General features: G+C 46.7%; 1 pseudogene; it reads right to left on the reverse strand.

Annotated features, from left to right (window-relative positions):
- Nucleotides 1-2767: 2767 nt before the first annotated feature.
- LOC122939525 lies at nt 2768-6355 on the reverse strand (annotated as a pseudogene).
- Nucleotides 6356-14608: the final 8253 nt, after the last annotated feature.

Below are 14608 nucleotides of genomic sequence, written 5' to 3' on the forward strand. Positions count from 1 at the left end.
AAAATGTCATCTAGATACACTAATACAAATTTCCCCATTAAATGATAAAAAATGCTTTTCACAAAATGCTGAAAGACGGCTGGAGCATTCATCAAACCAAAAGGCATAACCAAATTCTCAAAATGGCCCTCAGGGGTATTGAAGGCCGTCTTCCATTCGTCTCCTTCTCTGACCCTGACCAGGTTGTATGCCCCTCTGAGATCCAACTTGGAAAAAAAACTTTAGCCCCAACAACCTGGTTAAACAGGTCTGGGATAAGAGGAAGCGGATAAGGGTCACGAATAGTGATACTGTTCAGCTCCCTGGAATCCAGACAAGGTCTTAAAGAACCATCTTTTTTCTTAACAAAGAAAAAACCAGCGGCAACAGGTGACTTCGAGGGTCGTATGTGTCCCTTTCTCAGACTCTCAGAGATATAAGCACGCATAGCGACCCTTTCAGGTTGGGAGAGATTGTATAAACGAGATTTAGGCAGCTTGGCGCCTGGAATGAGATTAATAGGGCAATCGTACTCCCTGTGCGGGGGCAAGTCCTGAACACCACTCTCAGAGAAGACATCCGAAAATTCAGAGAGAAAAGATGGTACAGTCTTAGTAGAAACCTCAGAAACAGATGTCGTGAGGCAATTCTCTCTGCAAAAGTCACTCCAACCATTTATTTGCCTCGCTTGCCAATCAATGGTGGGGTTATGTTTAGTGAGCCAGGGTAGCCCCAACACAAAAGGAGTAGGCAACATGAGTATCACTCACAATCAAACGGATATTGTGAACTATGCCCTTGAGAAAGTGGAACGGAATCAATAGCAAAAACAGGTATATCCTTTCCCAAAGTGCATACCTGGAAACCATGAGTTATAGCAAATTGATTATTAATGAGATTGACAGCTGCTCCACTATCTACAAAAATCTCACAAAAAATGTTATTGCTCTCTAGCGCCACCCTGGCAGGCAGGACAAAACGGGAACTACAAGCAAACGGAAAAGCCTCAATTTCTGCATCAACCTTGCCAATAGTAACAGATGGAACGTTTTTAGAGGATTTTTTTCTTTTTGTTACTTTATTACTCTCAAAAAACTGCCTGAATCTCCTAGAGGGGCAAACATTTGCCAAATGATTTATTCCCCCACAACAGAAACAAACCCTCCCATGCGAGCTGAATCTTCTATTGTCAGAGGCAATCAAACCCAGCTGCATAGGCTCCTGCTCAGAAGGGATTAAGAGCAACTGAGACCCCTGTGCACTGAATGAGACCGCCGCCCTGTCCTTGGACTGAGTATGACAGGAAGGAGTGATCTCTCCTCTCTCTCTAAGACGCCTGTCAATACGAACGGCCCGAGACATGGCAGAGTCCAAGGAGGTAGGTCTCTCATGAAAGGCAAATGCATCTTTCAATCCCTCTGAAAGACCATGGCAAAATTGACTTCGGAGTGCAGCATCATTCCAACCAGTATCAGCTGCCCATCTCCGAAATTCTGAGCAGTATATCTCTGCGGACTGTTTACCCTGGCATAAAAGACATAGTCTAGACTCAGCCAGAGCAACACGATCCGGATCATCATATATCTGACCCAGGGCTAAAAAAAAATCATCCACTGAACGGAGGGGCCGTGCCCCCACTGGCAGCGAAAAGGCCCAGGACTGAGCGTTACCTCTGAGCAGCGAGATGATGATCCCCACCCTCCGCTCTTCATCACCAGAGGAATGGGAAAGTAGGCGAAAATTGAGTTTGCAAGCCTCTCTAAAACGAACAAAATTCTCACTACCCCCGGAGAACGTATCCGGGAGCGAGATCTTAGGCGCAGAACAAACTCCATGAACGCAAGCTGAACCGGTCACCTGAAACTGAGAAAGAGTCTTACGGAGATCTGCTACCTCTAATAAAAGACCCTGCATGTGTTCAGTCAAAAGTGAAACCGGATCCATGCTTGAGACGGTTTTGGCGGTTTATAATGTCACGGAAGGTGTACAGAAAACTAGAAGACACAAAATGAAGATCCGACTGACTGGATCCAAAACTAAGGAACAAAAGGGAGAGCCCTGCATCAGACCTGGCTCTCTCCCTAACTGCTCAGCCTATGCAAAAATCTCAATGGTAGATGATCGCATATCCTCGTACCTCGACTGTATAACACCTGAACACCCTATAATAGTGAGGGGACACAACCACCGGCTCCCTACACTTGATACGGAGGGAGTCAGGGTCACCTGGGATCCAGCAAATAGGAAAACACAAATGAATGACCAAAACTTATCTGTAGAAGACTCAGTAGTAGCATCAGCATGCACACACTCCAGGAAGTAATATAAACCGCAAAGTGATGCAGTATGGGAAGGGATTTAAAGGGATGCAATCAGTGCAACTACATGACAGCTGAGAGAGGCTAACGAGATGAGAAAATGAAAGCAAAACAAAAGGAACCTCAAGGAGGAGGTTCTGAAGGACGTCTGTCAGAGCTTCTCAGATGTCTGGTGGTGACATGCCCCTAACAGGACATATGGATTGGGATTGTCTTGAATGTATGCCCCTTTTAAGATGAGCTGTTGCAAGGTATCATTTGTGGAATGATTAATTACTGTACTGCATATTTCTACCACTAGGTGGTGTATCTATGTCTAAATTAGCCTTGGGCTACTGCTAAACAGCACACCACATGGCCAGGCATGGCATTACAATTCAAAAACTATGCTTTTAATGGAAACCATCATTAGGTATCAAAGTGACAATTTGGCACATGGAACATACTGTTCGGGTCTTGTGTGTTGTAAACTAGAAGTAAGTACCGTTGTAGCAAAAGGGCTTGTCTGACGCACATTGACCGATTACTTCAGGAGTCCAACGTTGGATGTTCACTTTACTGAAGTTTTTGTACCTGGAGTCCACGGAGGGGTCCTCGTCAAAAAAGTTGAAAGGTCGAAGAAAGAATTCCACCGCATTTCCCGGTGTGGATGTATTTGGGATGTCTTCAGCATGGGGGATGTGGAGGTATCCGACTGTCACCCAGGCAACAAGATCCTCAAAGAGAACATTGAGTAAAAATGTAGTATTTTTTCTCAGAAAATTGTGGGATAAGCAAAAGTAATTGGCCCATAATTTCTTCTACAATCACACGAAATTTCAGGGTTACAAAATGTTTTACAAAAGTTAACCCATGCAGCGCATGCCTAAGGAAGAGAATGTACTGAGTGGATATTACTGACCAATATCTTTGTTTCGAATAAACTTCTCAAAATGGACCGCCGGCTCCCATGGATTGTTTTGGTTGTACAAGCTACTGCTGCTCGTCTCATAGTCACTGCCAGACTGTACCTGAAGACAAAGAGGGCCGTCTGTTATCTGTATCAACCAACCTAACTATACTACTCCCATGGATGGACTGGACCTTGGATCATTGGTTGAGATGGAGAGCTTGCAAAATGTGATGTCTACTCAGAACATCTGAAATGGTTTCAATGATGTGGGACATACTGATAATCTACCTTCTGTTTACTACAATGATACTGCCAGTAATAATAAATCCAATAAGTTATTCAGATAGATATTAGAATATTTTAGGGTTATAGTTTCTTCAGAGGTGGACACAATATAACAGAGGGCCCTGTGCAAAAACAACATGTGCACCCACATTCACCAGCATACCTGCAACTTACATCTCGTATTATAACACCTCTCCGGTAGACTAGGGTAGTCAGGTGTTAATAGTAACATATCTGGGACAGAATAAAGGGATTGTGGATACATGCCTGGTGGTGAAGGGATGAATAACAGCCTGGTGGTCTCAGGGCAGTGAAAGGATTAGCATTACTACCATAAGGGGGCTAAGAGAGCATCCATACTTTTTAGGGGGACACTAAGATGGCATTGTTACTGCAATGGTGCACTGAGGAGACATAACTGTGTGTGGGGACAGAGTATGCCACTCAAATTGGGGACTTTGAAAATTTGTGGGGCCCAATTACTGTGTATTGCACAAAGGAGGGCTCCACATTGTGTGGGCATAAAGTAGACTGGATAACATGGGGGGTGGGGGTTAAAGGTGTGGCTTAACGTAGAAATGTTTGCAGGATTTGGCCCTCATATGGTATGGTCTAGGGCACTGAAGGAGATTATAATAGCACCACTGGTGGTCCAGGGTAGTTAGGGGGGTTGTTCAGGATTAGGCAAACATGGCTGTTTTTTTTTTTCTTTCAGAAACAGCGCCACATCTGTCTTCTATCTGGTATTACGACTCAGATCACATTTCCCTACCCCTATATACAGTATGACATTCATGTTACTATTGAGGTCCATTGTCCTGTTGCATTGTACTCCAAGGATGCCATCTTATAACTGCCTTACCATTCATCCATTTCCGAAAAAGACTGAAAAGACATCCAAGCTCCCATTATCCAAGGTCCTCTGCTAACACAAAATCAGCTATACTTGAACCCTTCAATAGCATACTAACTGGTGTGGCTGACATTACCTGGACCATGAGAGTCCCTTCTACTCTGCCCACTTCCGAGGCAGTACACTATGAGCATGGGAGTTGTACTGGATCCTGTAGCTCTTCTGATGTCCCCACTTGTTCTTCTTGTTGGGGTTTTGGAACATCAAGTATAGGGGAAGAGGAGACCCAAATCTGAAGGCTGCCTGTGCCTCACTAGTCCTTAGTGTCTTCTCCATACAGGACTGTACAATAAAATGGGCTGGACTCCATGGGTTTGAGATGTTCTCATACTTCAGGTTAATGGTCTCAAAGCTGTTTTCTCTTCTTGGAGGTGACCCAGATTCTGTGAGTCATGGAATACTACAATATTAATAATAATCACTCATTAAAACTGTGAACTCATCTGACACATCTAGATCCACCTTGTAGTGTATTAGTTGAGTTTGCGGGTTGACCAACACATGGCTGTACACTTTACTACCATACTATAATCCATCTGGTGTGAAAAAGGTGGCCTGAATGTAACCAGTGGCATGGACTTTCACTTCAATCACTCCATGGTAGAAAAGAAAGTCCCAGATATAATCATAGTTGTAAACCATAAATGTCCTCACTACCAGGACTTGGTTCTGTACTCCAGCATAGAAGTTGTAGCCATCACTGTAGTCATTGTTGAAGTGACATTGTAAGGCCACCCCCATGGGTAGCTCGAAGATACACATCGCATTCTTGTGAACAACCGGCTTGTCTGTGTCATAAAAATTGTATATGTCCTTGTATGTGGCCACTTCTGGACAGTCAATACCTTTGGCCAACTCATGATTGACTGCTCCCATACCCCAACCAGAGTCAATAGTCTTAGACTGCATGGTGGAATGGGTGACACCACTGTAAAAAGCGATGGCCTCTTAGATGCTCACCTCATAGGCTATCTGTTAATCATTAAACTGTATATCAAAGATCTGTAAGCTTGTGGACGTACCAAAGTGATAAGCAAAGCTCCAACCAGCATATTCCACATAGTTACCCAAACTCTTGTAGCGCTTGCCTTGAGGTTCACATATTTTTGAGCCATGAATATCGATCTTGGTCTTAACGTCCCTACGTGGTATGAAGGTTGAGTAGAGGTCTTCCTCTCTATAATCTGAAAGTCAGACCTTGATCACTTCGTTTTTCTCATGCTTCCTAACCAACTCTTCTAAGCTGTCAAAGTATTGGCCGTTGTACCAGACCTTCTCTACTCTCCAGTCTTTTGGGTTTAGGGAGCGATGATTGAAAAGAAGCTCAAAACCAATAGGGTGGAGAAAGAACTCTTCCACGAAGCGTAGAAATATTAACCATGTTTTCCGGTCCCCAGGCTCCAAACCACATGGTGCAATGTCTGTGAGGCAGTTATTGGAGCAATTCAAGAAGGAAAACCCGGAGGTCTCCAGTAAAATAGGGTAAACGTTCATCATGTCCTCCTGTAACTTCAGGTAGATCTGTTCGTATTCACTGCCCGTTGTTGGCCTTGACTCAAACCTTATTGTCTTATTTCCCTTTGACCAATGGCTTATAGTAAAACAGATGGGGTAGAGGACCCACAAGGTATTCTGTCACATTGGGATGTGGTTGGTCAGCAAAATAGATGATAACTTTGGCTCGCGTTCTGGTTTGGGACCATTTTTGTCCAAAAACGTAAGCACCTGGCTCTTCTTCGGCAAGTAAAGCTCTATCAGTTGTATCATATTTTTCCCTAATATTCCCTGTACGGAGCTCAAATTAAAATTCTCCTGTTCCATAAGAAATGTCCATACTAATTTTATCTCAGCAGGGGTGAGATCAGAGAAGATTGATGCCTTGTGACGCCCCCTGTAGCTTGGGTTAATGTTGGCAAAAGTAGAAGCGATCCATAGGGTGACCAGCCATGCTAAATAGTTCTTCCACATCGTTAAGGTTAATTTAACGGACTCTAGAAAGAGAAACGTTCCATGAACAAACGATATTATAGTCAAGGTTACAAATGATTAGTCGTGTTGAGTGGCATTATACGCTTAAGCAGCGTATAATGCGATGGAAAAATGAATGAAGCCAGGAAAGGAGGCAATATGGGGAATCAAAATACATTAGTAAGTGCCTTGTATTAACTTCCTCTACATAATAAATGCCTCCTGCTGAAGTGAGAGAACCCCCTTAAGTTCTATATCCAGGGGTAGGAAGTAAGTGGTGGCCTTCAAAGGCAGGTGAGTCAACCAGGCACAGAAGCTCAGGTCCTGTGTCCCCCTTGGCAGGACGGCACTGCTGTCTGTCACTTTATTGTGACTGAGCTGATTGGTGGAGCAGCAGTTTGCACTCCCTGTTGCTCCACTAATTAGCCTAATATTTAGCGCCACAGTGATGAGGAAAATCGCTATGTTCCTCCTTTGCCTTACATGCGGGCAATAGAGTCCTGACTGTGGTAACCTGTTTTTTTACGGCCATTGGCAGACACCTCCCTAATCCACCTTTCCCCCGCCACAACCTGGGGAAAACTGTAAAACAAAAAAAAAATTAAAAAAACTGCCTCTCTGGTGGCGCACTAGGTACATGCCCTCAAGTGCCTAGTTACAGTAACGGCCTGGAATGTTTTAGAGGCTATCGGTACGTCAAGAATGGTGTGAATAGGAATTCTTGCCAAATTGCTTTTTTTGTGTGTATATCGCCTGAACTACAAGGGATCAGTCCGTAGAAGCTGCTCAGAAGTCACCAGATCCAAATAGTTTGAGATTGTGCGATACAAAGTACTGGCACATGATTTTCATACCAAAGACTATAAAGAGGTCCGGAGGATGTGATTTACAGGTGAGGGAAAGCCAGTTCAGTATATGAGAAGGATTCTTTACAGTTAGAGCACTCACACCAGGAATGCCTTGTCTCAAGGGGTAGTAATGACCGCATTTCAACAGTGAGATAAATTAACAGTGGATGATGAATAGTATCATTGATCTGAGAAAGGTTGGACCAGCAAAATCTGACAACAATCATCCAACGAAAATGATTTAACCCCAGTGTTCACTGTCTCATGAGAGCCAAACTATACCCTACTGTTAGAGATGCTACCCAATGGTGCTCCCCATCCAGCAAACAGAAGACTCCCATATTTCAGTATACCCAATCAGCCTTATATTCTTAAAGGGTGTGTAAACGTTTGCAATAAATTGATTTAAAAAAATAAATAAAAAATTATGACTTTTCTACTCCTTGCCTCAAGAAGAGAAGGCCGAGGGAGAAGAGTAATGGATTATTGCAGGATCAGACTACAGACAGGATGTGTTTGTAGTCTGTAACCATGGAGACACTTTTTTTATCAAGAATAATTGCAAAATTCATATTTGCAAAGTCATGTAGACCTGGTGCAGCAGAATGTGGCGCATAATAGGATGTAAATGGCAGCACAGTTTCAGAACTGAGAATTGTGGATGTGACTGGAGTAGGATAAGTTATGATTAGAGTTGAGCGAACACCTGGATGTTCGGGTTCGAGAAGTTCGGCCGAACATCCCGGAAATGTTCGGGTTCGGGATCCGAACCCGATCCGAACTTCGTCCCGAACCCGAACCCCATTGAAGTCAATGGGGACCCGAACTTTTCGGCACTAAAAAGGCTGTAAAACAGCCCAGGAAAGAGCTAGAGGGCTGCAAAAGGCAGCAACATGTAGGTAAATCCCCTGCAAACAAATGTGGATAGGGAAATGAATTAAAATAAAAATTAAATAAATAAAAATTAACCAAAATCAATTGGAGAGAGGTTCCATAGCAGAGAATCTGGCTTCCCGTCACCCACCACTGGAACAGTCCATTCTCAGATATTTAGGCCCCGGCACCCAGGCAGAGGAGAGAGGTCCCGTAACAGAGAATCTGTCTTCATGTCAGCAGAGAATTAGTCTGCATGTTATAGCAGAGAATCAGGCTTCACGTCACCCACCACTGCAACAGTCCATTGTCATAAATTTAGGCCCAGCACTAGTGTTGAGCGGCATGTCCCATATTCGAATTCGCGAAATTTTGTGAATATTCGAAAGAATATTCGTAAAATATTCGCGATTATTCAAATTCGTTATTATTTCGCATATGCGATAATTCGAATTTTCGCATCGCATAATACATATGCTATGCAAAATTCACATGTGCGCTAATGAAATCGCCTTACGAAGATTCGCAACTCAATTCAATCACTAATGTATGAATGCAATGCCCTTTGCCTCTGTTCTGGGACAAGTGTAGATATTCGCATGTGCGCTAATAAAATCGCCTTACGAAGATTCGCACCTCAATCACTTTCTAGGGAATGTGAGACTTTTGGGAATCAATCGAGATACAGTGGGGGGTGATGACAGTAGTTGACAGAGTACAGATCAATGTAATCTGTAAGGTGGAAAGTAAAATAAAAAATACGAATATTCGTAAATCGAATTTTACGAAGTTCTACGTATTCGCGAATATGGTGCTATACTATATGAATGCACAGGCCTTTGCCTCTCTGTTCTGGGGACAAGTGTAGATATTTGCATTTGCGTTAATAAAATCGCCTTACGAAGATTCGCAGCTCAATTCAATCACTAATGTATGAATGCAAAGCCCTTTGCCTCTGTTCTGGGACAAGTGTAGATATTCGCATGTGCGCTAATAAAATCGCCTTACGAAGATTCGCAACTCAATTCACTAATGTATGAATGCAAAGCCCTTTGCCTCTGTTCTGGGACGTGCCGATATTCGCATGTGCGCTAATAAAATCGCCTTACGAAGATTCGCGCCTCAATCACTTTCTAGGCAATGTGAGTAAGATCTGAGCTGTTGGACCTTTGGGAAACAATCAATTATATGTGTACTGTAATTTTGTGGGGGGGGGGAAAAAAACAAAAAACGAATATTCGTTTTTACGAATATATAGCACTATATTCGAAATATTCGCGAAATCGCGAAGTTGCGATATTCGCGAAAAAAATTTGCTTTTCGAATATTCGCGCTCAACACTACCCAGCACCCAGGCAGAGGAGAGAGGTCCCGTAACAGACAATCTGGCTTCATGTCAGCAGAGAATCAGTCTTCATATCATAGCAGAGAATCAGGCTTCACGTCACCCACCACTGCAACAGTCCATTGGCATATATTTAGGCCTAGCACACAGGCAGAGCAGAGAGGTCCCGTAACAGACAATCTGGCTTCATGACAGCAGAGAATCAGTCTGCATGTCATAGCAGAGAATGAGGCTTCACGTCAGCCACCACTGCAACAGTCCATTGGCATATATTTAGGCCCAGCACCCAGGCAGAGGAGGGAGGTCCCGTAACAGAGAATCTGTCTTCATGTCAGCAGAGAATTAGTCTGCATGTCATAGCAGAGAATGAGGCTTCACGTCAGCCACCACTGCAACAGTCCATTGGCATATATTTAGGCCCAGCACCCAGGCAGAGGAGGGAGGTCCCGTAACAGAGAATCTGTCTTCATGTCAGCAGAGAATTAGTCTGCATGTCATAGCAGAGAATGAGGCTTCACGTCAGCCACCACTGCAACAGTCCATTGGCATATATTTAGGCCCAGCACCCAGGCAGAGGAGAGAGGTCCCGTAACAGAGAATCTGGCTTCATGTCAGCAGAGAATCAGTCTTCATATCATAGCAGAGAATCAGGCTTCACGTCACCCACCACTGTAAGAGTCAATTTTCATAAATTTAGGCCCAGAACCCAGGAAGAGGAGAAAGGTCCCGTAACAGACAATCTGGCTTCATGTCAGCAGAGAATCAGTCTTCATATCATAGCAGAGAATCAGGCTTCACGTCACCCACCACTGTAAGAGTCAATTTTCATAAATTTAGGCCCAGAACCCAGGCAGAGGAGAAAGGTCCCGTAACAGACAATCTGGCTTCATGTCAGCAGAGAATCAGTCTTCATATCATAGCAGAGAATCAGGCTTCACGTCACCCACCACTGTAACAGTCAATTGTCATAATTTAGGCCCAGAACACAGGCAGAGGAGAAGGTCCCGTAACAGACAATCTGGCTTCATGTCAGCAGAGAATCAGTCTGCATATCATAGCAGAGAATCAGGCTTCACGTCACCCACCACTGCAACAGTCCATTGGCATATATTTAGGCCTAGCACACAGGCAGAGCAGAGAGGTCCCGTAACAGACAATCTGGCTTCATGACAGCAGAGAATCAGTCTGCATGTCATAGCAGAGAATGAGGCTTCACGTCAGCCACCACTGCAACAGTCCATTGGCATATATTTAGGCCCAGCACCCAGGCAGAGGAGGGAGGTCCCGTAACAGAGAATCTGTCTTCATGTCAGCAGAGAATTAGTCTGCATGTCATAGCAGAGAATGAGGCTTCACGTCAGCCACCACTGCAACAGTCCATTGGCATATATTTAGGCCCAGCACCCAGGCAGAGGAGAGAGGTCCCGTAACAGAGAATCTGGCTTCATGTCAGCAGAGAATTCAGTCTGCATGTCATAGCAGAGAATGAGGCTTCACGTCAGCCACCACTGCAACAGTCCATTGGCATATATTTAGGCCCAGCACCCAGGCAGAGGAGAGAGGTCCCGTAACAGACAATCTGGCTTCATGTCAGCAGAGAATCAGTCTTCATATCATAGCAGAGAATCAGGCTTCACGTCACCCACCACTGCAACAGTCCATTGGCATATATTTAGGCCCAGCACACAGGCAGAGCAGAGAGGTCCCGTAACAGACAATCTGGCTTCATGTACAGCAGAGAATCAGTCTTCATATCATAGCAGAGAATCAGGCTTCACGTCACCCACCACTGTAAGAGTCAATTTTCATAAATTTAGGCCCAGAACCCAGGCAGAGGAGAAGGTCCCGTAACAGACAATCTGGCTTCATGTCAGCAGAGAATTAGTCTGCATGTCATAGCAGAGAATCAGGCTTCATGTCAGCCACCACTGCAACAGTCCATTGGCATATATTTAGGCCTAGCACACAGGCAGAGGAGAGGTTCATTCAACTTTGGGTAGCATCGCAATATAATGGTAAAATGAAAATAAAAATAGGATTGAATGAGGAAGTGCCCTGGAGTCCAATAATATATGGTTATGGGGAGGTAGTTAATGTCTAATCTGGACAAGGGACGGACAGGTCCTGTGGGATCCATGCCTGGTTCATTTTTATGAACGTCAGCTTGTCCACATTGGCTGTAGACAGGCGGCTGCGTTTGTCTGTAATGACGCCCCCTGCCGTGCTGAATACACGTTCAGACAAAACGCTGGCTGCCGGGCAGGCCAGCACCTCCAAGGCATAAAAGGCTAGCTCTGGCCACGTGGACAATTTAGAGACCCAGAAGTTGAATGGGGCCGAACCATCAGTCAGTACGTGGAGGGGTGTGCACACGTACTGTTCCACCATGTTAGTGAAATGTTGCCTCCTGCTAACACGTTGCGTATCAGGTGGTGGTGCAGTTAGCTGTGGCGTGTTGACAAAAGTTTTCCACATCTCTGCCATGCTAACCCTGCCCTCAGAGGAGCTGGCCGTGACACAGCTGCCTTGGCGACCTCTTGCTCCTCCTCTGCCTTGGCCTTGGGCTTCCACTTGTTCCCCTGTGACATTTGGGAATGCTCTCAGTAGCGCGTCTACCAACGTGCGCTTGTACTCGCGCATCTTCCTATCACGCTCCAGTGCAGGAAGTAAGGTGGGCACATTGTCTTTGTAGCGTGGATCCAGCAGGGTGGCAACCCAGTAGTCCGCACAGGTTAAAATGTGGGCAACTCTGCTGTCGTTGCGCAGGCACTGCAGCATGTAGTCGCTCATGTGTGCCAGGCTGCCCAGGGATAAGGACAAGCTGTCCTCTGTGGGAGGCGTATCGTCATCGTCCTGCCTTTCCCCCCAGCCACGCACCAGTGATGGACCCGAGCTGCGTTGGGTGCCACCCCGCTGTGACCATGCTTCATCCTCATCCTCCTCCACCTCCTCCTCATCCTCGTCCTCCTCGTCCTCCAGTAGTGGGCCCTGGCTGGCCACATTTGTACCTGGCCTCTGCTGTTGCAAAAAACCTCCCTCTGAGTCACTTCGAAGAGACTGGCCTGAAAGTGCTAAAAATGACCCCTCTTCCTCATCCTCCTCCTCCTCCTCCTGGGCCACCTCCTGTTCCATCATCGCCCTAAGTGTTTTCTCAAGGAGACATAGAAGTGGTATTGTAACGCTGATAACGGTGTCATCGCCACTGGCCATGTTGGTGGAGTACTCGAAACAGCGCAACAGGGCACACAGGTCTCGCATGGAGGCCCAGTCATTGGTGGTGAAGTGGTGCTGTTCTGTAGTGCGACTGACCCGTGCGTGCTGCAGCTGAAACTCCACTATGGCCTGCTGCTGCTCGCACAGTCTGTCCAGCATGTGCAAGGTGGAGTTCCACCTGGTGGGCACGTCGCATATGAGGCGGTGAGCGGGAAGGCCGAAGTTACGCTGTAGCGCAGACAGGCGAGCAGCGGCAGGATGTGAACGCCGGAAGCGCGAACAGACGGCCCGCACTTTATGCAGCAGCTCTGACATGTCGGGGTAGTTGTGAATGAACTTCTGCACCACCAAATTCAGCACATGCGCCAAGCAAGGGATGTGCGTCAAACCGGCTAGTCCCAGAGCTGCAACGAGATTTCGCCCATTATCACACACCACCAGGCCGGGCTTGAGGCTCACCGGCAGCAACCACTCGTCGGTCTGTTGTTCAATACCCCGCCACAACTCCTGTGCGGTGTGGGGCCTGTCCCCCAAACATATGAGTTTCAGAATGGCCTGCTGACGTTTACCCCGGGCTGTGCTGAAGTTGGTGGTGAAGGTGTGTGGCTGACTGGATGAGCAGGTGGAAGAAGAGGAGGAGGAAGCCGAGAAGGAGGAGGTGGCAACAGGAGGCAAAGAATGTTGCCCTGCGATCCTTGGCGGCGGCAGGACGTGCGCCAAACAGCTCTCCGCCTGGGGCCCAGCTGCCACTACATTTACCCAGTGTGCAGTTAGGGAGATATAGCGTCCCTGGCCGTGCTTACTGGTCCACGTATCTGTGGTTAGGTGGACCTTGCTACAGATGGCGTTGCGCAGTGCACACTTGATTTTATCGGATACTTGGTTGTGCAGGGAAGGCACGGCTCTCTTGGAGAAGTAGTGGCGGCTGGGAACAACATACTGTGGGACAGCAAGCGACATGAGCTGTTTGAAGCTGTCTGTGTCCACCAGCCTAAATGACAGCATTTCATAGGCCAGTAGTTTAGAAATGCTGGCATTCAGGGCCAGGGATCGAGGGTGGCTAGGTGGGAATTTACGCTTTCTATCAAATGTTTGTGAGATGGAGAGCTGAACGCTGGCGTGTGACATGGTTAAGACGCTTGGTGACGGAGGTGGTGGTGGTGGTGTTGGTGGTACATCCCCTGTTTGCTGGGCGGCAGGTGCCAACGTTCCTCCAGAGGCGGAGGAAGAGGCCGAGGCGGCAGCAGCAGAATAGGCCGAGGCGGCAGCAGCAGAAGAGGTAGCAGGGGGAGCCTGAGTGACTTCCTTGGTTTTAAGGTGTTTCCTCCACTGCAGTTCATGCTTTGCATGCAGGTGCCTGGTCATGCAGGTTGTGCTCAGGTTCAGAACGTTAATGCCTCGCTTCAGGCTCTGATGGCACAGCGTGCAAACCACTCGGGTCTTGTCGTCAGCACATTGTTTGAAGAAGTGCCATGCCAGGGAACTCCTTGAAGCTGCCTTTGGGGTGCTCGGTCCCAGATGGCGGCGGTCAGTAGCAGGCGGAGTCTCTTGGCGGCGGGTGTTCTGCTTTTGCCCACTGCTCCCTCTTTTGCTACGCTGTTGGCTCGGTCTCACCACTGCCTCTTCCTCCGAACTGTGAAAGTCAGTGGCACGACCTTCATTCCATGTGGGGTCTAGGACCTCATCGTCCCCTGCATCGTCTTCCACCCAGTCTTGATCCCTGACCTCCTGTTCAGTCTGCACACTGCAGAAAGACGCAGCAGTTGGCACCTGTGTTTCGTCATCATCAGAGACATGCTGAGGTGGTATTCCCATGTCCTCATCATCAGGAAACATAAGTGGTTGTGCGTCAGTGCATTCTATGTCTTTCACCGCTGGGGAAGGGCTAGGTGGATGCCCTTGGGAAACCCTGCCAGCGGAGTCTTCAAACAGCATAAGAGACTGCTGCATAACTTGAGGCTGAGACAGTTTCCC

This window comes from Bufo gargarizans, chromosome 5 (genome assembly GCF_014858855.1).
Source record: "Bufo gargarizans isolate SCDJY-AF-19 chromosome 5, ASM1485885v1, whole genome shotgun sequence".
Taxonomy (NCBI): Eukaryota; Metazoa; Chordata; class Amphibia; order Anura; family Bufonidae; genus Bufo; species Bufo gargarizans.